This window comes from Alligator mississippiensis, chromosome 14 (assembly GCF_030867095.1).
Source record: "Alligator mississippiensis isolate rAllMis1 chromosome 14, rAllMis1, whole genome shotgun sequence".
In the NCBI taxonomy this organism is placed as follows: domain Eukaryota; kingdom Metazoa; phylum Chordata; order Crocodylia; family Alligatoridae; genus Alligator; species Alligator mississippiensis.
In genome coordinates, this window is record NC_081837.1 from 17,915,378 (window position 1) to 17,941,769 (window position 26,392).

The following is a 26,392-nucleotide window of genomic DNA, read 5'->3' on the forward strand; positions in this document are numbered from 1 at the left end:
CTCAAAGCAGCTGTAATTGCCCTGATTACCTGATTCCTTTTAATGGCTAGCTCTTTCTCTCTCCTTCTCTCTGCACTTGGCTTCCCATCCACTGAGCAAATCCAAACTAGAAACAAAACTGGGACTGCTTTCTAAGACCAGAGGATCCCACTTAGGTTTCTATCTTTCTGCTTGCACACCCCATGTCTATCTGCTTGCACACCCTTTGTCTGTCTGAATGCATACCCCTTAGCTAATCATATGAAGAATGTCAATCAATCCAGACATCATAAAAGCTCACTAGAGGATTTCATTAGGAAGGGTTTGCTGAAGGAAAAACTCTAAAATGTAATGGCCTTTGATGTGCAGATCTAAGACTAAAAAATCTAGCAGCCTTTCCTGAAGAAAATCCAGCCTTACACCAAAGACATCAGTTGCTGGGACTCTACCTTTTACCTTGATAGTGTATTTCAGTGCTCAATCATCCTCTTAAAACACATATGCCTTATTTTTAATTTGAGTTTGTCTGAATTTAATTTCAGTTTTCAGCCATAGTTCTTCTAGATGGGTTTTTCTCACTGTGTTAACATTGCCTCCCTCTGATGGTGTTCAAATTCTGGTATCAAGTCTCTTTTCAGTCTTCTTATTCATAGATTCATAGATGTTAGGGTCGGAAGGGACCTCAATAGATCATCGAGTCCGACCCCCTGCATAAGCAGGAAAGAGTGCTGGGTCTAGATGACCCCAGCTAGATGCTCATCTAACCTCCTCTTGAAGACCCCCCGGGTAGGGGAGAGCACCACCTCCCTTGGGAGCCCGTTCCAGACCTTGGCCACTCGAACTGTGAAGAAGTTCTTCCTAATGTCCAATCTAAATCTGCTCTCTGCTAGCTTGTGGCCATTGTTTCTTGTAACCCCTGGGGGCGCCTTGGTGAATAAATACTCACCAATTCCCTTCTGTGCCCCCGTGATGAACTTATAGGTAGCCACAAGGTCGCCTCTCAGCCTTCTCTTGCGGAGGCTGAAAAGGTCCAGTTTCTCTAGTCTCTCCTCGTAGGGCTTGGTCTGCAGGCCCTTGACCATACGAGTTGCCCTTCTCTGGACCCTCTCCAGGTTATCCGCATCCTTCTTGAAGTGTGGCGCCCAGAATTGCACGCAGTACTCCAACTGCGGTCTGACCAACGCCCGATAGAGGGGAAGTATCACCTCCTTGGACCTATTCGTCATGCATCTGCTGATGCACGATAAAGTGCCATTGGCTTTTTTGATGGCTTCATCACACTGCCGGCTCATGTTCATCTTGGAGTCCACTAGGACTCCAAGATCCCTTTCCACCTCTGTGCCACCCAGCAGGTCATTTCCTAGGCTGTAGGTGTGCTGGACAGTTTTCCTCCCTAGGTGCAGCACTTTGCATTTCTCCTTGTTGAACTGCATCCTGTTGTTTTCTGCCCACTTGTCCAACCTATTCAGGTCTGCCTGCAGCTGTTCCCTGCCCTCCGGCATGTCTACATCTCCCCATAGCTTTGTGTCATCCACAGACTTGGACAGAGTACATTTCACTCCCTCGTCCAAGTCACTGATGAAGACATTAAAGAGTATCGGTCCAAGGACCGAGCCCTGCAGGACCCCACTGCCCACACCCTTCCAGGTCGAGACCGACCCATCCACCACGACTCTTTGGGTGCGACCCTCTAGCCAATTCGCCACCCACCGGACTGTGTAGTCATCCAAGTCACAGCCTCTTAACTTGTTCACCAGTATGGGGTGGGATACCGTATTGAAGGCCTTCCTGAAGTCTAAGTATACGACATCCACCCCTCCTCCTGTGTCCAGGCGTTTCGTAACCTGGTCATAGAAAGAGACTAGATTGGTCAGGCACAATCTGCCCGCCACAAACCTGTGCTGATTTCCCCTCAGCATAATTTGCCCTGCTGGGCTCTCACAAATGTGAGCCTTGATAATTTTTTCAAAGACTTTACCAAGGATGGAGGTGAGACTGACTGGCCTATAGTTGCCCGGGTCCTCCTTCCTCCCCATTTTGAAAATGGGGACCACGTTAGCCCTTTTCCAGTCCTCCGGGACTTGGCCTGTGCGCCACGAGCGTTCGAATATTCCCGCCAGTGGCTCTGCAATGATGTTGGCCAGTGCCTTATAAATGAAAGTGATTTGTCTCTCAAATGCAAATTTCTGGATAATTCTTACACCTGCTTTTCTATGCACACTCTAATTTTTCACTACCCCTGCAAACAGCTAGCACTCGCACACCCTTTAGATGTTTTCAAAATCTGATCTACCTTTAATAACCTTCTTCTACTTGCAAAGACAGCTAAGAATTTTAATTGATTCCAACCTCACTGCTTAAAAAGATAGCTTCTTGCTCTGTTCACCCATTCTCCATGTTGTATTCAGAGTGTGATTTTTTTTTCTACACTGAATGATTTTTTCTCCTAATTTTTTAAGCATGCAGGAATAGGAGCCGGCATTACTCCATTTGACATGTATGCATCTATGCAATGAAAATAAGTGTTCATTCATTTCCAGTCTCTCAGATTACTCCGAATATTTTGCATAAGGGTCACTGGGGGCTACAGTGGGAAGTAGGTAAATCTGCAAAGGGGTCACAGAGAGCAGAGATGGCCATGCATATTCCTGCCCTGGAGTCACCACTACAGAGAAGGAAGGCAAGATGTTTGCACGTAGAAAACGAAGTAGATTGTGTGGGGATGAGACTGTCCTCAGTACTGACTTCATGAGTCTATAAGCAGGAAACGTTGTTGCTGGCAATGATGAAAAAGAGGAGGAGACACGGCTCTCTTGGATCTCAGCCTGAACTCACTCTCTGGGTTTGGACTAGCACAAAGGGCTAAGAATGTATTTTCATCAATCACATTTAAAGGATTTTAACATAGACCTCAGAAACTATCCTGCACTCAGTTCAGGCAGGGTTTCAAAAGCAGCCTCAAAATTAAGTGATATGTCATGTAGTCAACCAAGTATTGAAAGCCTTGCATTTGAAAGCTTTATTCCAATTGCATACTTGATCCAATACAAGATACCAGCCTAAGAAATCCTTGCCTTTCGAACAAAAAAGCAGTCACTCCAAATGGAAATTTCAGAAGTGCCTAAGAGATTAGAAATACGAGTTCTTTCAGCTCTCAGTGAGACTTGATCACCTAGCATCCACACGGTTTCAAAAATCCTACCATCATCTTCTATATTACTGGTGACCAGCCAGACTAGATAAATATATTGATAAGAGGTTTGGGTATGGGATGGATAGACAGACCGACACAAAGACCACGTAAATAAATTGGCATGAAACCAGCCACACTAAGTCGACAGCTACAAATTGTTTCTACCCAAAAGTAACCTAGTTTTAGAGTCCAGGTAGCTTTCCCCCCACAAGTGCCATGTCAGTTAAAGCTTGGACACATTTTCTCTGTCTCATACAAAGCTGCTGAGGGGAGCAAGATCTGCTTGGCCCAGATCGGGACTGCTTGGTTCAGACCAAGATGTTGACTCTGAAGTGATTCAGGAACCAGCTAGAAAGGCTCAGCTCTCATTAATTTTCACTGTTGTAGAAGCAGAGCCCTCATGAATGGAAGCCAATAACAACACCAGGGCATGTGACTTGGTCCTGGAGGGGCTCTTTGATTATCCCTGCAGCTGTGGTCCATTCTTTGGCGTCATCCTGTGCGCCTTCATGGCTGCTGTCCAAGCCAACTCCCTGATCATCCTGGCAATTGTCCTCCACCCACCTCTGCACGAACCCATGTACTTCTTTGTTGCTAACCTGGCTCTAATTGACCTTGTCTGCACCACCCGTTCTGCCCAAAACAATGCAGAACCTGATACTGGGAAAGAAAACCATTTCCTTTAATGGCTGCCTGATCCAGCTCTTTACCTTCACCTTCTCAGGAGGATCAAAGCTTATTCTCCTTAGTGCCATGGGCTTTAGCAGGTACATGGCCACCTGTCATCCTTTACACTATGTAACCATCATGACCAAGAGGGTCTGTATTACCAAAAGAGACCCCTCCAAAGAGCCTCGATGGCCCTGGGAGAAGAAGTCGGCCGTGCCTCCAGCCCTGCAGCAGAGAGGGAGCCATGGCCAGGAGCGCAGGCGGCATCCTTATCTGGAGCAGGGAGCTGGGCCAGTGAGTTGAGGAAACCCCTCACCTTCCCTGGGGAAGCGGGACAGCAGCAGCAAGGCACTGGGATCCTGAGGAGCAGCAGAGCACCAGGACGAGGGTCCCCGGGAGCTCGGGGCACAGGCCGGCACTCGGAGCGGGATTGGCAAGCCGCGAGGTGTGTGGGGTGCCCGGCCAGTCATCTGGAGCAGGGGTTTGGAGCAACAACCCCTGGGAACTGCCTGTGCTGCTGACCTTTTGCCACTGACTGCCCCAGAGGGGACTCAGCCCTGTCCCTTATTCTGCAGCTGATGGTCATCGCATGGCGTCCCTGAGCTTTGTGCTTGGGTCATGCTGATTGCTGCAGGAACCTACTCTGTTGCTTGCTTTTTTGGTTCCCATGGAGGGTCACCCTTCAGCCTCTTTGTGGGGTTGGGGTTTGATACAGTTTGATTGCTGCAGACCAGAAGAGCTGAACCTGTTGCAGTCTATCATTTATTGGGAAGCCTGTAGGAGCTGCTGGAAGTGAGCACCTTGCTTCCTTGTGGTAGCACCTCTAGCAGCGGCTGAAAGCTGCCAGTTCCCCTACCTGGAGGTCTTGAGTCATGGGTTGACTAATGCATTCAGGTTTGTTTTGTGATTCTGGTTATGCCATTGAAGTTCACTTGTAAGTCACCTTTCCTATTATTCTTGTTCTGTAAATAAAGTGTAAATCGTTAAATCAGTTAAGTGTTAGACCTTCTTGGGACCACGGGCTGCTCTGTGGGAAGCAGGGGCCGGCTCAGAAGTAAATTGGTGCTGGCAGGAAGCCCTGCCCCAGTCTCACCACACCATCCCTGATATTGGGCAGGGGTGGCAGCTATTGGGACAACACCTGGTTTACAAAAGTCAAAGGATTGTCCTCCTGGTATCACCTGTCTTCCAAATACTCTTGCAGTCATGAGATTCAGAGGAAGCACGCTTTCCCGCCTATGGTTTCAACCCCCTGCCCCGGGCAGGAACGGGTGCCGGGATCATATCACTCCAGCCAAATATCTGTCCAGCCTCCTCTGGAAGACCCCTAGGGTAAGAGAGAGCACCACCTCCCCTGGGAGCCCATTGCAGAGCCTAGCAGCCCCTACCCCTAAAGTCATGTCTCCTGATGTCCAGCCTGAATCTACTCTCAGTCAACTTATGGCTGTTATTCCTAGTAACCCCAGGTGGTGCCCGGGGGGACAGAGCCTCCCCCAATTCCCACTGGTCCCCCCAGTGGGTTTGTAAACCACCACCAGATCCCCTCTCAGCCTTCTCGTGTGGAGGCTGAATAGGTTCATGCCCTTTAGCCTCTCTTCGTAGGGCCTGATTAAGATGAAATCTGCCTGTGCTGATAGAAACCTGATCAGGTTTACAAAGAAAAATAGGAGGAAATTATGTTTCCTTTAGGTTATTTCATAAAAGGAGAGATACCTTCATTAAAAAACTCCTAGAGATATTTTGCCAGCTTAATGGAGAATATTTTTCCAACCAGTTTGAGTGACGCACACTTTCCTTCCACTTTGGGGCATTGTTTGAGAGTAAAATCTTAGACCAGTTCACAAGGGACTGGCGAACTTTTTGTAGAAGGAGGTCCTTTGAAATGAGAATCATCTTAATCAATTTACAATTCACTTGGAGTCAGTACTTAAATTGTCTCCTTCACTGTAAAGAATTAATCTGTGTGGATCTACAGAGAGGTGAGGTTTTTCTTGATTCATTCCATCTCCTTTTCTTCCTTCCTGGGCTGTTTATGAGGCAAATGATACCCATTGTTTTCCTGAGATCAGACTCCTTTCTGAGTGTACATGATAATATATAAAGACTAAGTATAAATGGGTGCTCTCTCTCGTGTGCATGCACACACTAAATTCCACTCCTATATTTTTTTAATTTGTTTTTGTGGTTACTTACTCTGAAATGTACCTCACTGTCTTGTCTAGAAATTTGCATTTCTTCAGTTGACTTAAGGACATTTCATCTGCAATCAGATCTGAGTTACACATGTGTCAATCTGGTCTGAATTCACAGTCATCACCCGGGTTCCTGTGAATTTCATTGCGGTCAGAATCCAAATGATAGGTGGTTCGATATAGGTTTATAGGTGGTACAATACTATAATTGATAGTTATATAACTATATAATAGTTATATAGGTGGTACAATACCATAATGGTGGTGTCAGTGACAAATGATGATTATAGGTGGTGCAACACCATAATGGTGGTGTCAGTGACAAATGACATTTATAGGTGGTACAGCACTATAATGGTGGTGTCAATGGCAAAAGAATCAGGAGAGAGGATGAGTGCTGAAAAAGTCTGCATTTAATCTGTAAAGTGATGCAAAAGGTGCAAATAGTTAACCAGACTTGTTCTAGGAAGATCTCCTGAAGATTGAGAAATATTGGCCATGGGAGTCTTCCTACTTTCACCATTTTTATCCACACTTCCTTTGATGCTTCATTTTACACACTGGAGCCCATTTCAGATGGTGGGGGAGCTTATTCAACACCGGCAATGTAGCAGCTTGTAAGCAGAGGGAACTCTGAAGATGATAATACATTCACTAGAGAAGGGGGTATTGAAGTCATCCTGAAATTCCTGCTATATATGAAAATACAGGAGCTTGTACTTGTGGGACAGCCTACCAGAAAACAAAACAAAAACCAGATTAAATTCTGTGGCTTCTTTTCTCCTGCCATTTAAATGATGCACATGAATACCGCTCTAATGAATGGAGATTTTGGCTGTGTCATTTCAGGGGAATGACTGATTGAAAGGAAAGTAGAGACCTCTCTTTGTATGTCTTGTTTTCCCTTATAGATATTATTACATTATGTATAATTGCTCAGCTGGACCAGATCAGACTTTTAAGCTAATATAGATGGTGGAGCACGTATTACTTCTAAGCCGTGGTTGTATGAACAGTGTTCCAGATTGTACGGTGTGTCTAGCTCAGGTGAGTTTCTGAATACTCCTATCACTAATCTAATATACTGTGGCTTCTGTTAAGACCCAACCGAATGTTATTACCCTTGTCACAGCTGCAAAATCAGGGGAATGTGGTTTGGGGAAATGAAAAAAAGAGGTTTGGGCTATTTATTTCTTTTTTTAAGTTAACGTGTTTTTATATTGCTCAATGTTGGTAGAGACCGTAGAAGTTTTTAGAACGGCAGGCTGCCCGCCGCCTTCAGCTACCAGTCCCCTCCTCAGTGCCTTAGTCCTCCCTGGCGTATGGATCAACTTAAGACCCAGGGCCGGATGATGTGGCTTCTCAGGCTGGATCCGGGTTACAGACCATATCTCAGACAGACCTGTGCAAGAGATTGGGTTGGATAGCTAGATATTTGGAAATACTTTCAGCCATTATTATTTGTTTATCTATCAATCCACACCTCCTTTCATCCATTTGTAGGTTTAGGCTTGCCCATAATTTTGATGGACTGCACATAATGTTGATGAACTGCGCAGCTGTTTTTCTTGTCAGTTGGCTGCAATAATGTACATCTCCATTTTCATTCTTTCAGAAGAAATGCCCAAGTAAATGGAAACCAGGAACCACACAAGGGTGCCCGAGTTCATCATGGAGGGGCTCTTTGAACATCCCCACCTCCAGGGTCTGTTCTTTGGGATCATCCTGTGCCTCTTTATGGCTTCGATTATAGGCAACTCTTTGATCATCCTGGCAATTGTCCTCCACCTGCCTCTGCACAAACCCATGTACTTTTTCATTGCTAACTTGGCTTTAATTGACATTGTCTGCACCTCCTCTGTTCTGCCCAAAATGATGCAGAACCTGATACTGGGAAAGAAAACCATCTCCTTTAATGGCTGCATGGCTCAGCTCTTTACCTTCACCTCCTCAGCAGCAACCTCCTCACTGCCATGGCCTTTGACAGGTACATGGCCATCTGTCATCCCTTACACTACATAACCATCATGACCAAGAGAGTCTGCATCACGTTAGCAGCCTGTATCGGGGTGCTTGGAACCATGAATTCCCTTGTGCACACATTGCTCATGCTGCGTCTAGATTTCTGTGGGCCCAACCTCATCCAGCACTACTTCTGTGAGATCCCACCTCTGCTGGCATTGTCCTGCAGCTCAACTTACCTCAACGAAGTCATGGCTTTCATTGCCGATATCTTCCTAGCCATGGGAAACTTCTTGCTGATCATTGTATCTTATGGCTTCATCATCAGAAGCATCCTGAAAATTCAGGGCTCAGAAGGGAAGTCAAGAGCCTTCTCCACATGTTCCTCGCATCTCGTTGTGGTTGCCCTTTACTACTCTACTATCACCTACATCTACATCCGGCCACCCTCCGGCTACTCCCTGCATAAGGAAAAGATGGTCTCTGTGCTTTACACGCTTGTGACTCCTGCGCTGAATCCTTTGATTTACAGCCTGCGCAACAAGGAGGTCAAAGTGGCCTTCACGATAATCCTCACGTTCTGCAAGAGAGATTCATGTTGACGCCGGCAAACAACGTCTCTGTCATCTCATCATTTCTGTTCTGGCCCCATGCCTGGTCTGAACTGTTTTAATATCCTGCACTTCAGCGGGCCCCGGTTGATCTGTATCTCTAGAGCCTCTGAGTTTTTTTTCTTATTTCACTGCAGTTAATAATGATGCCTTTTGACCCCTGTACGAAATGATGCAAATTTTTGGTGAATATTGCAGTTTTCTTTGTAACTTTATTAAGATTAGGAGTCCATGATGTGTTACACTAGATAAAATAATGTACAAATTGTTGCATGCTTTCCTTTAAATGTATGGTCAGACTATCAGAGCATTATTTTTTTCAACGGATTTATAAATATATAAACCAAACTAAAACAAACCATATAAATTAACCACTGTCCCATTCTTTCCCTTCATTCTGTTTTCTGTACAACAATGTGACTCCAAAATAGTTCATATATTTCAATTGATATCTAAAAGTTTCATCTACCCATGTGTAGGTCTCTGACAGATTTTTATAAAATTGTATTTATGAAAATTCACTTTTTTAATTCTCACTTAAGGCTTCTGTTCTAGAATTGCATCACCATCACAGATTGGCGGTGTGGAAATGATATTTTGTTCCTTTTTAAATGTTTATTTTTAATTGATTTTCACTTACTGCAGAAATACATTGATATCAATTACATACCTATCAGTCTAAAATGTATCTACATCTTTCAAAATAGTAATCAATAAAGTGACTGGGAAAATGGAGAACAGTATAGCAAGGGATAAATAACAAAAAGATTTGAGAGCAAGGAGTAAATTTAGGATTTACTTGCCAAAATATTCCAAAAAGAGTTGTCCTAAGTAGTGTTATGCTTTTCAAAGCACTTGGTCTGTGAACATGATTTTCTGCATGGTTGCTATTTTTGGCATTTCATTACTTAAGGGCTTTCTTACACCTGGATTTCCGCTAGCTCCTGGAACTCTTAACCCCTGGGTTGTCCACACATTAACACCTGAAACTAGTTTTAAGAACACTTTAGGTGGTTTAAAAGTTAGGTCACTCCATGGCAGGTTAATCTCTGATCTGTGTTCCCAAGCATGAATGTGTGGCCACTTCCCACAAATGAACTGCCCAGTTGCAGTCCTCCACCATCTCAGGAGGACGTGTCCCCACCTCACCCTACTGTTCTGTGCGGACACATTTTCCACCCCCTGAATTCTGCTGCCTAGAGGAAGATTGTAGCACCAAGCCACCTCCCTCTGCTGTGCCTGGGGGTGTTACTGTCTCACCTGTGGGTGTGCAACCCCATGCAAACGGTGTGCAGGACACACGCCAGCCAGCCAAGTCACAGGGCATGCATGAGTTCACAAGTGGGTACGGAGTTGGGGGGCAGGGGGAACAAGGGCTGGATTGGGGTCCCCATGAGCTGGGACTGTCTTCCCAGGGCAGGCACAGTAGCTCTCCCAAAAGCATTTTCCCTTACTGCTCCCACCTCCCAGTCATCCCAGAAAGCATGACCAGCACCCCACACACCCCAATCCCAAATCCCAATTTATTAAAACATGAGACCTTCTTCCATTTATTTCCTCTGTATTTCTTTTTAAATACTTTTTAACTTCTTTTTATTTTATCCTTCATTTCACCACCCTTCCCCCAGCCCCATTTCCTTTCCACCTCCCATTTCACTACTCATGCCCACCCCACTAATTGTCTACCTCCCAACTTCATAATCCTGCCCCTCCAAGCTCATATCTCACCCCACATCCCAAACCCACCTACAGCAACAATAGAAGTCTATGCTGGCTCACCAGCCCCATAGGGGTAACACAACTGTGCAGGTGATGGAGAATCAGAGCAGGTTTTTAGCCTTTACATGTGACTGCTCTAAACTTGAGGTAGGACTAATCAACTTTTGAGCAGCTCAAAATGCAATGTGTAACCAGGCCCTATGCAATCTTAATAAGAAACCTTGCTAAGGGCACAGTAATGAACCATCCCAATGTGCAGGAAGACTAGCAAGTATGGCACAAGACTGACGTGGCTTAATAGGGAACTCTTCAATGAGCTAAAACACAAAAGGAAACTTAGAAGACGTGGAAACTTGGCAAACTTCTGGGAAGGAGTATAAAAGTATTGCTTGAGCATGCAGGGGTGAAATCAGGAAGGCCAAAGTGCACTGGAGTTGCAGCTAGCAAGGGCCGTGAAGTAGGTAACAAGACGGGTTACTAGAAGTATATAAGCAACAAGATGAAAATCAGTGAAAGTGTGGGTCTCTTACTAAACGGGAGAGGCGACCTAGTGAGAGATGATGCAGAAAATGCTTAAGTCCTCAATGCCTTTTTTATCTCAGTCTGCATAGGCAAGGTGAACCTGCTGTACCTAGTACACAGTTTGGGGAGGAGGTGAGCATATGATAGTGGCAAAAGAACAGGTTAGGGACTATTTAGAAAAACTGGATGTATACAAGTCGATGGGGCCAGATGGAAAGCACCAAGGATGCTGAGGGCTTTGGTCAGTGTGATTGCAGAACTGCTGGCCATCATCTCTGAAAACTCATGGCTATCAGGAGATGTCTTGGATGAATGGAAAAGGGCAAACATAATGCCTATATTTAAGAAAGGGAAAAGGGAGGATCTAGGGGACGTCACCTCAGTCCTTGGAAAAAATCATGGAGCAGATCCTCGAGGGAGCCATTTCTAAACACTTGGAAAAGGAGGTGGTTAGGAACAGTGAACACAGATTCACCAAGGCCAAGTCATGTGTGACCAACCTGATTGCCTTCTATGATGAGATGACTCTGTGGATGTGGGGAGACCAGTGGATGTGCTATACCTTGATTTTAGCAAGGCTTATGATATAGTCTCCTACGACATTGTCTCAAGCAAGCTAAGGAAGTCCGTGCTAGATGAATGGACTGTAAGGTGGATAGAAAACTGGCTGGAGCATCGGGCTTGATGTCTAGTGGGGTGGATTGTGGGGCTGTGATGGCATGGGGCCAGGGGCCTGGAGCAGAGCTGCGATCTGCTCCCCACATGCCCCTGCCTGCCGAATCAGTGTCCACTGCAGCTACATAAGGGTAACGGATCACGGCTCTGCCCTGGGCTCCAGCCCCCTACTGTCAATGCCCCTGGCCCCATCCCGCACCCAGATGCCACTTCCCACCCAGCTGCAGCCTCATCCTAGCCACCTAGCTGAGCACAGGGGCCACTCGACGAGCTTTGCTGAGCTCTTTGGGGAGCCCAGAAGTGCTGACCCAGCCTGTAACAGCTCATTAAAGCTCCCTAAGTAGCCCTCAGGACAAAATAATTGCCCACCCCTGCTTTAAACCATTCTTTTACTCCAGACTAGTTGTTTCCTTTCCTATTTTTGCTACCAATTGCATTCATCCTGTGGTAGCTGACCTAATTAAAGAAGACTGTAGTAAAAAAGGCATTAAATGCTGTGTTTACTTGAATCCAAGGTAAGGTTTTTTTCCCCCCATACAACATGGGGGGGAAAAAACCCTTGGATTCAAGTAAGGTCTGGGGCAGGAGGCTCTGGTTACAACTGCAAGTGACAGGAGGGTCACCTAGGAAGCCAGAGACAGGTTTAAAGCCTCGCCCCCTCCCCGGCCCAGATGAGGTTTGAATCCACATAGACCTAACTTCTCATATAGCATGAGGGGTGGGGAAAGGGAGCATACCCATCTAGCACAGCCAATCCAAGGGGGATGTGGCTGTGCTAGATGGGTATGCTCCCTTTCCCCACCCCTACCAAAAAGGAGACCTTTGGATCTAGCCTTGGACATTACTCCAAGTGGACAGAAACATCTCCACTTTTCTTTTTTTCTTCTCCTTCCCCCAGTTCCCAAATGAGCAGGAAAATAGGAAAAGGGCCAGCTTCAAGAAGAAGCCTGGAAAGAGGCCTGGGCAGTCAGGTCTAGCAAGGGGAACTATCTAGTTTGTGATAGCCCTTCATGCAGACTAGGTGGTGGTACTCTTTTCTTGCTTTACAGCAATCCATAAATACTGTGGCAGGGCACGGTTTGTGCCTGCCACTTTAAGGGCCTGAGCCCAGCAGCCAGCAGGTGCCTGCTGAGGGCAGCCGTATTGGAATCAGGGCTGCCTATATAAGCAGGACAACATTGTCCAGCTGCAAGGCTGCTGGTATCAACTGGAGGTAAGGGTAGGAGCTGTAGGGGTTGAGTTAGGAGGCTCCTGGTCCTGGGTATGACCTAAAACTGCACCCTGCCAGGAGCAGGTGGCCTGGTGGGGCTCTCAGTTGTGCAGGAGCCTCCAGGAAATGCCAGGTCAGTTATCACTCCAGTGAAAGGCGGGTCGGGGTTCCTTAACCCTAGCTCCCACCTTCAGGTGGGTCAGATGACACCAGAGGCAGTGGGCCAGGCATGGCTGTGGCCACCTGAGCCCTATGGGGTTCAAGACCCTGAGGAGGGGTTACTGTCTCTCACCCCATCCTCATCAATAAATTAAGCAACTGCAGCATTGATGCCTGCAGTTAGATGGGTAAAAAATTGACTGATGGGGCGCACCCAGAGAGTAGTGGTGGATGAGTTGTACTCAACCTGGCGAGATGCGAGCAGTGGGGTCCCCCAGGGCTCGGTCCTCGGGCCCGCACTGTTTAACATCTTTATCAGCGACTTGGCCAAGGGGGTGGAAAGCATGCTGTCCAAGTTTGCTGATGACACTAAGATGTGGGGCGAGGTGGGCACACTTGAAGGGAGAGAGAGGCTGCAACTAGATTTAGACAGACTACAAAAGTGGGGAGACGAGAATAGGATGGGGTTCAACGTAGACAAATGCAGGGTGCTGCACCTGGGGGGAAGGAACCCACAACACACATACAAGCTGGGGAGCTCCCTCTTTGTGAGCACGGAGGTGGAAAGGGATCTTGAAGTCATTATTGACTCAAAGATGTACATGAGCTGCCAATGCCAGACCGCAGCCAGCAAGGCCAGCCAGACCTTGTCATGCATCCAAATGTGCATCTCAAGCCGGTCCAGAGAGGTGATCCTCCCCCTCTACATGACTTTGGTCAGACCGCAGTTGGAGTACTGCATCCAGTACTGGGCGCCGCACTTCAGGAGGGATGTGGCCAGCCTGGAGAGGGGTCAGAGGAGGGACGCCCGCTTGGTGAGAGGGCAGCAGGACAGGCCCTACGAGGAGAGACTGAAGGACCTGAACCTGTGCAGCCTCAGCAAGAGGAGGCTGAGGGGGGACCTAGTGGCTGCCTACAAGCTCATCAGGGGAGATCAACAGCAAATAGGTAGAGCCCTTTTCTCCCCAGCACCACCTGGGGTGACGAGGAACAATGGTAATAAGCTGATGGAGAACAGGTTTAGGTTGGAGATCAGAAGGCAATATTTTACAGTTAGGGTGACCAAAATCTGGAACCAACTTCCCAGGGAAGTGGTCCTCGCCCCTACCTTGGGCAAATTCAAGAGGAGGATGGATGATCCCCTGTCCGGAGTCTTGTGAACCCAGCATCTATTCCTGCCTGTGGCAGGGGGTCAGGCTAGATGATCTGTTCAGGTCCCTCCTGACCCTAGCTACTATGAAACTATGAGGGAGAGTGAGGACCAGGCATGACTAAGGCCACCTGAGCCCACCAGGGAGTGAAGGGGGCAGAGATGGGGAGCCCCAGTGAAGGGGCAGAAGAACCAGAGGGCTGAGGGCCCAGTACATATATAGACACTTAGTGTTACCCTGAAAGTAACACTAAGTGTTACTCATTAACATCTATGAATCTATGAAAGGGGTCAGAGTATGCTTAGACCCGGTCGGGTAATTGGCTGGCCACTACCCCGGTGAGGGTTGCAGGAGAGGCCCAACAGACGGTACGCCTGCCACCCTCGGAATGGACTAGCTAAGCCTGTGGCCAAAGGGTGCCCACTCCAAGAGGGAGTAAAGTGGCATAAGTTGTTGAAGCAAGAAAGAGAGACCCTGTGAGAGAGGGTGGAGTGAGTGAGGCCTGAGACAGGAGGGCAGCATGCCCAGAGGCAGGTGGGGAGCTAGCTGTGGCTAGCGGGGATGCCCACCTTGCTACAAATACCATAGAGAACCCAACATGAGATCAAAATATTACTTGTTGTAGCATGCTGTTTTATCTTGAATAAAAATTGTACCCCTTTGTTTTCCCCAAAAAACAAATGGACAGTTTTAGGAGGTGCCAAGGTCTTAACCAAGTCATGGTCAAAGTGGTAAAATTGTAACGCGTGTAGCTAAAGTTAAGTAAACAGTTTGATTTCCCAGAAAGATGTCAGAATTTTTTTGAATGTCCCATCCACTCCTCTCCTTTCATAACTGTTTGTTTGGGTTTTTTTTATGGCAGTCGCATATGTTTCAAGATGCTCTCTCACTGTTTTATATGTGGGGCACAGAATGGGACAGGTAAAATATTGCAAAGCTCCTCAAGTCTTAGATGGCCAAAAGCATTTAGGCAGCTAATTTCTGATTCCACCCAAAATGAGGAGACTAAATACTCTTGACCACCTTGGCCTAAAGCAGTGGTTTTCAGTTTTTCATATTTAGATCCCTAAAACTTTTCAAATGGATGTGCTGACCCCTTTGAAAATTTGGAATGGAGGTGCAGACCCCTTTGAATTGTAAGTGTGAGTATTCACATACTTCTGATTGATCATAGTCATCTTTAGCAGATCCCTTAGACCCCACCAACCCCCAGGGGTTTGCAGAGCACAGGCTGAAAACCAGGGGCTTAGAGGATTGAATTATGGTTGAACTATCAGAAGTGACTTGGGACCAGATTTTAAAGATAGGTAGGTGCCCATGGGGGTCGGAGGCACCTGAAGTGAGGTGCCTGACTCCAATCTGAATGAATAGAAATAAAAGTTTGAGAATTTATAGTCCATGAGAAAATCTCAGTTTAAATATCTCGATTTGTTCTAGTGATGCAGTGCTACCGACATACGGACCTGCCCCCCACTTCCACTGCCTATGGGTAGTTTTGTTATTGTGTGCAACTGTTGTTATTACTATTACCATTGAGTACTACTATTACTATTATTAAAGCTGGATTTACAAACATGTAACCAGGACTAGAAGACCCAGTCCTGCCCCAGTCCTGGCCTGTCCAGCCAGTCTAAGAAGGCAGGAACTCCAGAACAATAGTGAAGCTCCTTCGATGCCAGGTCTGGCCTACCAAGAACCAAGCTGGGCAGGTCTGCAAGATTTGCCAGGGCTGTGCACAATGTCACTGCTGGAGTAATGGCAGTTCACAAATGGGCGAGATCTTTGTGTCCATGTATCAGAGTTTCCATGGTGGAGGAAATAAGTGCACATCTAAACATACATAGTCACATATATAAATACACTAAACTCAGCTTATGTGTTTCAAGTCTTCCTTGTGCTGGAGAGAAATCAGCTTGTCGTGTTGTGTGGTAGGGAAAAAACTCCCCTGCACTTCTGAGGCTGAGCTTTATACTCTGTGGGCATATCTACACATGAATTTAATTTGACACAGTAAACTCTGGCACAGTTTGCTCTTGGGTGCAACATTTACACGTGCGCCTTGGAGTACAGCATGTTGAGCTGGAGCAAAGCAGCCCTGGCTGGCAAAGGGCTCTGGGGGTCAGCCTGGGGCTGCAACCCAGCTCAACATGTTGTGGAGGGACTGGCCAAGTCATGAGGGTGCTCCAGGACAAGGTTATTTGACAGGCAGCCTTGCACTATGACACCCTCACTCCCCAGCCAGCCCCGTCAGCATCTACGCGTGTATTGAAGTGGAGTGACTCCTCCATAGGATAGTACTTATGTCTGGCAGTACTATCCTGCAGTGAAGTTAAAGAGTTTACTTTGACCTAATAGCACAACACACGTAGACATTGACAGTTTACTGCAGAGCTAATTAGTCTGCTCCGCAGTAAATGCCTTGTATAGACATGCCCTGTGCTTGTGCAGTGTGTGTATGCATGTATGTGTATATGTGTGTGTGTTGCTGCTGCTTGCACCTGGAATAAATTATATCAGTTATATAACGCTGTGTGTGTATACATCTGTTCCTATGTGTGCCCAATTCTATTCTGCTGAGGATAACATGGCTAGTTGTGCATTTGTTTCAGGGTACCCAAGAATATGCATGGTATATCGCTTCAACATGCTTCTGGAGAAAATCCTGGTGATCTTCAAAAAGCGTCTAGATGCCCACCTTGCTGGGGTCATCTAACGCCAGAAGTCTTTCCTAGATGTGCATGGGGGCTGGACCTGATGATTGGTAAGGTCCCTTCCAGCGCCTAACAACTATGAAAAATGCAATGTTGTATGTGCGCTGTGCATGCATCGTGTGTCTGCTGCCCTCTGTTAGTGGAAAAGGTCCAGCTGCATGTGGGTGTGTCACGTGAGCACCAAGATATAGATGCTGAGCTTACTCAGGATGTGCACGTAGGTGACTGCCACTCTCTGGAAGGCATGATATTGTTCACAGTGTGTGATCGAGTGTGCATTGCCTCCTTCTGGAAGGACTGATGCTGCATTTGTAGTACTGTGTGGGCATGCACTGTCATTTCCTGGAGGGAATGATACTGCTCACTATGTATATGGGGGTGGGAAACAGGCATTCATCCTGACCCATGATGGATGAAGAAAGTTTAGCCCAGCCTCAGTCCTGAATACCCTCTACTATGGGTATTTGCTGCAACTCTGGTCTGGCCTAATAAATGCTGTACTGGGCCAGTTCAAGAGGGGGGCTACCATGTCTGCCTGCAATGTGAGGCCTGGAATAGCAGGCATGTCTGCAGGTCACAATAGTGGTGCAGAGAGAGAGTGTGTGTGTGTGTGGGGTGGAAATGGGGAGTACAGTCTGGGTCCAGGTGATTTATCAGTCGTGTCCAAGGCAGGAAACATAAGAGAGAGATGTGACTCCTTACTAAAATGCATTAATACAAATAGGAATCGGGTCCAGGACAGGTGGTTGCTGGTGGCTGCTAACCAAACTGCAATGAGGACTGGGCTTCTGGCATTTGGGATGCACAGATTTCAGAAAAAACTGGGCAGGGAAAATCCAGTCGTAAGGTAGCAGAGTGGACAGAGCAGGATTGAAGGGGATTGTCAAGGCTGGAAAGGCTTGGGGCTAGGCAGAGTAAGTGTGGTAAAGTCAGGAATAAGAGATGTTTTTAGAGCTGGTGATGGGAGAGCCCAGGTCTGGGGAGGAAGAGGGGCTGCAGGTCAACGGTAAGTAAAATTGCCAGAGCTGTGTGGGGAGAGGGCCTAGGAGCTTTATAGCAGGATCTGTAGGTTATGTTTAATGCACATTGGCAGAGCTCTGTGTGTATGTGCATGCACAATTGTTTTGGAGCCCAATGTTGGGTATCAGGGGGGCCTACAGGTGATGCATGCGGCTCCTGGGCATATATTTATGTCCAGCAGGGTGGCACCTTACAGACCAACTGGTTATCTGCCACTGAAAACTAGACTCCAAGCAGTGTTTTTCGAACGTGACACCTGGGCCTGCCCACCTGTGCCGACCTCCTGGGAACCTGGGCTGCGTTTGTGTGTCGGGGGCACTGCGCCCTGCCCCTCATGTTCCTTGCAGACTGTATGAATGGGATTCATTCACAGAATTAATGAATGAAGGCATCACCCTTCCCATGAACTGGAGATCACGGCTTGACCCATATTACCTTACCCATCGGGGGGCAACTTGCAATGCGAGCTGTTCATTTCCTACCTTCTCAAACTTTAATCTATACTCCCTGACTTTCTTTTCATACCAGCCCCAGAAGACTTCCTCAGACCTGCATTTCCCAAATTACTTTTTATTCTAACGACTCCCAATGGGACTCATCAAGAACAATCAATAGCTTTGTTTCTATCACAGCCCTTAATGCCCAGAGATTTGCCAGATCTCCCTGCAGTGTCCCTGGCTCCTCGCCTCAGCACAGTATTCCTTGGAGCGCCCATTAAAGCACATGATGTTATAATGATGGATGTGGGCTCCTACAATTCTCTGGAGCAGCAGGTGCTTCACTGCTAATTAGAGAGATTTCTTTTTAGAAGGTGCACTGCTGAAAGCGTTGTTGTTAATGATTATTGGAACTTTTTTTTTTAACTGAAAATTTTATTAGTTTTATCCAAATGAAAAAGTAAAATTAACATGTTTCAAATGAAATGGATGAGAAAGCTTTCCGAGTAGGGGTCTGTCACTCCAGATCTTTGATTAGATAGATAGAAACAGATGCAACCTGTTGGCTAATATGTTCTTGCCACTTCCCTTGACCAGTCACGAGGGGCTAGGAGTCTTTGCTTGGTCTTTAACCCTCTTCTGGGGATGGCTATGGTAGTGGTTACAGTTGCATTGCAAAACCTTGCTAGGTTCATTTCCCATTTGCTTTGTCTCTAAACAGTTGGGTATACCGTCATGAAAAATATTCTTTAGAACTAACAAAACAAACCAACGATATTTAAAAAATGAATGCAGTGCTCCTGACATTGAAAATAGCTGCTGTGCAGCCCCTGCCCAATGAAGTTCACTATGCATGAAGAATATGTTCATAAGTCTTGGGTGCAGAGACATGGAGAGAGACAGATAGAGAGAGAGAGAAAAAAAAAATATATATATATATATTTTTTTACATCATTGCAAACTATTAATAACAAAAAGTGATGGCCCTCCCAAGGAGCCAAGAATGAAATACTTGTCAGTAATAAAAACACTCATTTAGCCAAACATTGAAACCTGTATAGAAACCACTTGAATATAGAGAATACAGAATCCTTCAGTATCTGCTTAATGAACTCGAACTGCACAAGAAGTGGGTTTGTTACTTTTCAGAAGATCTATCTATCATTCTTTCTTTCTTCCTCTTTCTGTCTTTTGCTTCCTGGTCTGGGCACATTTGGATCTAAACACTTAGCTTTATAATAAAATGTGGACTAGTTTGTGTCATGCTGGGCCATGGAAGAGGCACTCTGCAACCTAAGTGGTGCACAAAGGTGACCATGGCCAAGACCCCATGCAGCAGCGCCCACTGGAAGCCACTGGTTCTCTTGGTGATGGGTACGCTGCACAGGGTGTGCCAGGATGTGTTGACTTACCCTGGTCTTGTTGTCACTAGGCATCACCTCCAAGTCATGTCAGGCTATTTTTAATATCATCTCTGCTGCAGCCAGGGCAGGCAGCAAAGACAGGGATGTGGCACACTTCGACCGTGCATGTGAACAGTGCCTTCCCAGACAGGATCTCAAGGCAGATCACCGGAGTTGTAGTTGGGCACAGGGAGGGACAGCAGAGTGCCAGGCCTGCAACTCCCATTGCTGTCCACCACTGGAGAAACAGGCAGTGATAGAGGTGGTCTGTCTAGTGAGCTGCCACTGGGGAGGACTTGTGGTGTGCAGAGGTGGGCTTCTAGTAGGGAGGAAGGAGCAGAGGCACCTGTTGCTTTTAGGCAGAATTTGGGGGTGGGTTGGACCCTCCACAGCAGCTCTCTTACTCCCTACCTCTGGCCTGCTTGTGAGAGGCGACAGCCTAGAAATGAAACAGTAAAGCCACTCTGGGGATGTCCTGTCTCTCAGAGGTGCTCTTAAGACTGCTTGGAAAGTGGTATGAGCATACACACCGTTATAATAACTATGGTATAAGTTCCTACATAAAATAGAGGAGAATGTGGCTCCATTAGGTGTGTGATGGGTGTAAGCCAGTGGTTCTCAGCCCCTACTGTGTATGTGCAGCTGCCCACTGATAGCTGCTCATCCTTTGCAATTTATATCCATGCCTTGAGTCATAAAGGTTATCACACTGCCTTACAGTGGCTGTTACAAGCCATTTCCCTTGAGGAAATGGTTACCTCTGAATAGACGTGGACACACAACACCTTCACCAGTGTAATTATGACTGCTGTGTATTTCAACCTGATTGTCCCTGCAGTATTCCTACACAAGAATCAAACAAGTTACACAAATGTAGGGCTGTACATCTTGTGTTTTCTTGTCTACACCAGCATAAGGCAGGTGACTGATCGATGCATCCTATATGTCTGATCCTCATAAAAATTCATCTTTCTAATACACTGCTTCAGGGGTATATGGTAGCACAGAGTGCTAGGCAGAAAGAAGTTAAAAGCTTCTACAGATCTATGGCTTAATACAGTAGTTTCCAAACTGTGGTACATGTACCACTGATAGTACAAATGGACATGCTGGTTAGATTTTCACCTGAACAAGTCTTATTATATTTAGTCTAGAGTACAGCAGGGGTATCACCCTGCCCCCAGCACCTTTTCTTTGTGCTGTTGAGATGCTTGTGCAGAGACTGAGGTGGGAGGGACACAGTCATTAAGAGGGGTCATAGATTTCACAGGTTTCTAGGGTCGGAAGGGACCTTGTAGATCATCAAGTCTGACCCCCTGCTCTAGGCAGGAAAGAGTGTGGGTGTTAAATAACTCCAGCTAGGTGCCTGTCTAATCTTTTCTTGAACACCTCCAAGGTAGGGGAAAGCACCACCTCCCTTGCAAGCCCATTCCATATTTTGGCAACCCTCACCAGAAAGAATTTCTTCCTGATATCCAATCTAAATCTACTCTCCTTTAGTGTGCGGCCGTTATTCCTAGTAACCCCCAGGGTCCCAGTGCCAGGTGGACGAGAGTAAGAAGTGAAAGAAGTATTGTATATGGATGATATCAATGTCACGGTAAGGGACAGATTGTGCCATACCACTTGTTCTTTAGAACAAGTCTGGAACAGGCCTGGCCATGCCCCCGCGCCTGGCACTGCAGTAGCAAGAGGGGAGCACCTGGTGGACCTCAGCTCAGGTCCATGCTGGTGGGACAGGGAGGAATTAAACCCCCTCCCTTGCCAGGTCACTCCAGGCTACTGCTAGGGCTGGCCAGGCCCCTCCCACTGGAGCAGCAAGGGAGAAATGCTTGTCAAGTCCATGCTGGTGGGACAGGGGATGGAGAAGTGGAATAAAACTCTTCCCTGCTCCTTTCCAGGGCCAGCGTCTGGCCAGGCCCCCACCCCTGCCTGTCCCTGCTCTGGCTGGGGAGCAAAGGAGCAGGGCCAGCCCTGCTTGGCTGGAGCAGAGAGCACAATTCAGCCCAGAGAGCATGCTGGGATGCTGGGGGATTCTGGTTTAACTTAAACCAGGAAGAGGTCTGGGACAGAAATTGCATAAACCTGTTTGAGCTCCATCAGTTAAGTCTGATACTGCATTCAACCAGGTTTATCTCAAACTGGTTTGGGCCATTTTGAAACTGGTTTATGTGCATTGCACTTATGTTCTGTTACAGGTTTAAACCAGTTTCTGATCCCTTAAACCGGTCTGTGTGTAACTTCTGTCCTTAGCCCTCAACATTATTTCCAAATCACAGATGTATTTATTTTTTACCATGGTTGATATTTACTCAGTAGTTGGACTGAATGTTGAAAGGAGCCTCGGTTACTTTTAAATATATGAGCCAGTAGTTACACTGTCTTCCAGTTCTTTGATAGATAGGAACATGACAGCTTTGGGTAACCAGAGCCCTTGCTACCTAGAGCGTAATAATGACAATGGATCACATTTTCAGGGGAGCTGAAGGGAGATTATAAGCAAATACACTTTCATTCCACTTTGCTTTGAGCTCCGAAAGCTCTGAAGTCAGAACTTGTTTAGTGTATCTCACCGTCTAAGTCCATGAACAGAGACTGTATTCGTCCTAAGAGAAACTGTATTTTCCTGGGACAAAGTGCATGCATACGGCCATCCATTTCCCATGTCCCAAGGCAAAGCCCAAAAAACCTTATTCAGGACAAGAGGCAGTAACAGCTTCTTCTGGGGTATTGCAAAGTGTATCTCAACGCATCATCCTAGGGCAAGTCCCCAGTTGGTCCTCCAGGCACCACTTCTACCCCGATCCCAGGCCATCATCAACTAGGGGCAGCTGCTGTAGGCCTGGTGTTAGAACCCGACTGCCCAAAAGTAACAGGGCCCAGGCAGTTTTGCCCACCTATTAATTGCACTGAATGGTGAATTTGCCAGCCATTTCATGTTCCCCAGCCACTTTAGGTTAACATCAGAGTCAGGTCCATCTGAACAACCATGGACCCATTCACCCACCAGGAAGATCTACTCATTGGGGGACCTGCCCAACCATCCAATCGTTCATCCGCTGAGTCAGGGTCCACTTTGGACACCCCTCTATTCATCCCCTGATCCTTCAACAATGGCCCCACCATTATTGTCCAGCGCCATTTGCAAGGGCAACACCAACTGGGCCCAGGAGGAGGTAGTGGATCTCCTCGCTATTTGGGAAGGGACTGAGAGCCGGTATGTACTCCATTCAAGCCATCAAAACCTAGCAGCCTTTGATTGGGTCACTGCAGAAATGGCAGCCCGTGGACAGAACAATGGTTGGGCTCATTGTTTCTGCAAGTGCCAGGTACTGAGGTAGTGATTCAAGAAAACATGCCATGCCAACTGTTTTTCTATTACATGCATGGTGATGTGTACCAGACCCACAGCCTCACAGGTATGGCATAATGCACGCCCAGACACACAGTGGACAGACTGTACATAATCCCCAAAAGTGACATGGAGTTTGATGCTGCCTTTGTCAAAAGCTTGTAGCCCTCCCAGATGGCCACAGTGACAACCCAGGAGATGTGCCATTTCAAGGACTCAAAGGCCTTCATGGACAACAGGCTCCAAGAAAGTTTCATTGCTTTATTTCCAGGATATATAGAGAAGAAGCAAGTGTCTTATGTGTGTTCAAGAGTCGCATTCTCAGAAGTATCCTGAAAGTGGTACAGACATACCCTGTGTGCTATTTGAAAATTACAGCCCCAAATTTCAACACCTACCAAATGGGCTTGCCCTTATGTTCCTTGAATACAAGGTGATGGTTGAAGTGGTATAAAAGAGAGAAGGCCAGAACGTGTATTTCTTAGCTTGTGGTCAATCTGGTATTCTCATTTCATGAATGAGAAGAGATGATGAGAAGCATGGCACTTTATACCCCTAGCAAAGTGGGTACTTTTTGTCTGTTATCTTGTTTGGGGAGAAAAAGCAGCCAATAGTGGCAAAAGTACAATTAAGAAACTTTTTAGAAAAGCTGGACTTGTACGAGTCCATGGGGCCTGAAACAATGTACCCGAGGGCAGTACCGTATCAAGGGAGAGGGTGAGTGGGGTGACTGCTCTGGGTGCTGAAGCGAAGGGGGGATAACAAATACTGCCCAGCTGGGGCAAGGCATGGGGTGGAGCTGCGAATGGCTCATTTGGGGCAGCACAAGAAGTGGGGGGACAGCTCCTACCACTGTGTGCACTCCCAGACAAGTCCGGGGGGCGTGTGCCCCCTGGATCTGTGCACAGGGTGAGGGCGGGCTGCCTCTGTGGACTTGCCCCAGGTGCCAAATTTCTTTGCTACAGCACTGATCATGGGTGCTGAGGGAGTTGGCTGATGTGCCGAGCTGTGCAGAGAAACAGTGTTCCTTAGGTATTTGAACATGGCGGCGTCAACCCCAAACTTGTAGTTCTAGAAAGCACTCATCCCACAGGGGTTAGAGGCTGGAGAAGGAGACAGCCCTCCTGAGTTCTCATAGGACCTCTGGATGTCATCTACTCCAGCCCTCTGCTTGACTAGGTTCATTGTTTTCCACAGCAAATCTCTGTCTAGCCTTTTACTCAAAGTGCACAGGCAACACGCATCCTACAAAGGATGGCAAACCCCACCGTGGTCCTTTCCATTTGACCATAACTTGAAATTCCTTTCTGCTTCCTAATATAGGGATCTGTCTGATCCTGACCCTACAGCTAGCAACCTTGAGATATTAGTCCGAGCAGGAGCTTCAGCACACTCAGTCAAAATCCAGAGCCAACACCCAAGTCTGCTAAATCTGGCAGAAAAAAAACCCCACCTGTACCAAAAGGAAGAGAAATCAAAATCCTTCCTGATCCCATGCAGCAAACAGCAAAGACCAGAGGAATTGGAAATAACCAGAGAAGAACATGGAGGTAGCTATTCCTAGATCATCCCTGACCAACGCTTATCCATCCCCTTGAACACCTCCAATGATGGAGATTGCACAGCTTCCCTAAGCAGTCTAGTCGGCTGCCTCATTGGTCCATCAGTGAAGGAGTTCCTCAGATACCCAATCTAAACTTACTTCACTGGTATTTTGGATTCTCTCTCTTTTCCCCTTCTCTACTCCCCTCTGTCCTGCTTCCCTTCAGCCCTTGCCCCCATGCCTTCAGTTGTCCCATAGTAACATGTCTGTGGACATCATCCCACCTTTCCCCCAAGCTGTGGTCATTACGTGTCACCCTTATCTGCCCATCTACCACATTGTTCCCTCTCTTTCCACATGCATCCACCTGGGCTTGATGTGCTCTCCTCCATTGCAGTACTTAGTGTTTATCTTTACATCTCTGTTTGCTCTTTATTCCTGTCTCACTTCCTGGGGAAGTCTTGGTTAGAGTCAAAACCCGATAACAAACCAGGGGATGGCCCCATGTACAAGACAAATGTGATAAATTGCAGACTAATAGAAAATTAGGGCTGGAAGCAGCATCTGGAGGTCTAGCCCCTTGTACAAGGCATGATTATCCCTATCCAAACTACCCCATACAAAAACTTTTTCTAACCTGTTTCTAAAAGTATGCAGTCACCCTGTGACACCACTACAACACATATTATCCACAGATACTAAAACCACCATAATCTGCCACAGGTAAAACTGGGAGATGAAGACTGTCAGCATCTGGTTGCTGCAAGGGTTTTAAAACACATTTAGGAGATGCGAATAAGGCAGCCATGCACCCCTATTCCAGAGGAAGGACCCCCACCCCTTATTGCTGCTCCAAATCTCTTCCAATCTGACTATGTGGTAAAATTTCCTTCCTTCTCCCAAATTTGGTGATTGGCATGACCCTGGGTGGATAGGGAAAACCCTTTATCCTTGACTGCAGTCAACACCCAGTGCTTCTGAGGAAAGGAGCGTCGGAGGAAAGGCGTACCCTGACACATGTGTAGCAACCGGAGTGGGGGGAATCCTCCCCAGCCCCTTGTTGCAACTATCAATGTCCAGAAACATTGGCCCACTGATAGACACAGCCTGAGTTAGAAGCCAGAGTGAGATCCTCTGACGTGTGGTCAGCAGTAGATCAAATGAATCATGACGGTACCTTCTGGCTTCACAATCTGTGAATCCAGGGGTGTTTGCCCATGGCCTCTGCTTCTGAGCTGTGCAAGGCTCTAGGGACCGAGTCCCACAAGTCCTTATAAAAGATGCATAGACAAATCACTGCTCTGCAGCTTCAGTCCTTTTATTCCAGTAAAGCTGCAAGTCAGCTACACACAGAGCTCTTCCTCAAGGAGAAATGGTTTTGATCTCCTCCTCTCAGTTCTTTCACAGGGTGAGGGGTGGACAACTCGGTGAAGCCTGTACATCTGGCATCTAGATAGTGCAGTGATGGGGGAACGAGAGACTGGATATAGTAGGATGGTTAGTAACCAAGCCGTCCTAGCATTCAAGGACCTAATGTAGGAAACTGAGGACAAAACCATTAAGACGAGCACAGTAAGTAATATATTCAAATCAATATTGTTTGAGTGTTAAGCCAGAGGAACATCTGGAACAGAATTATGAATTATTGTTAAAAATTCTTTAGGAGCTTTATTCTCCATTTAATAAAATTTCTACAGTTGGTCAGAAAAGTTAAACGTATATGTACACGTATGAAAAATGGAGTATTTCTGTCCTGAAACTATTACCTTTACTACAGTACTATAACTGAGGGGGGCAACCAGGGCAGCAGACCCAGGCACTGCCTTTGTGGAGGGGGGGGAAAATAGCCATGACCACAGGTCAGCACCGTGGCAGGAAGAGCTG

At 46.9% G+C, this 26,392-nt stretch overlaps 1 pseudogene; it reads left to right on the top strand.

Annotated features, from left to right (window-relative positions):
• The first annotated feature begins 7,688 nt into the window (after positions 1–7,688).
• LOC132244866 (olfactory receptor 13A1-like) lies at positions 7,689–8,597 on the top strand (annotated as a pseudogene).
• Positions 8,598–26,392: the final 17,795 nt, after the last annotated feature.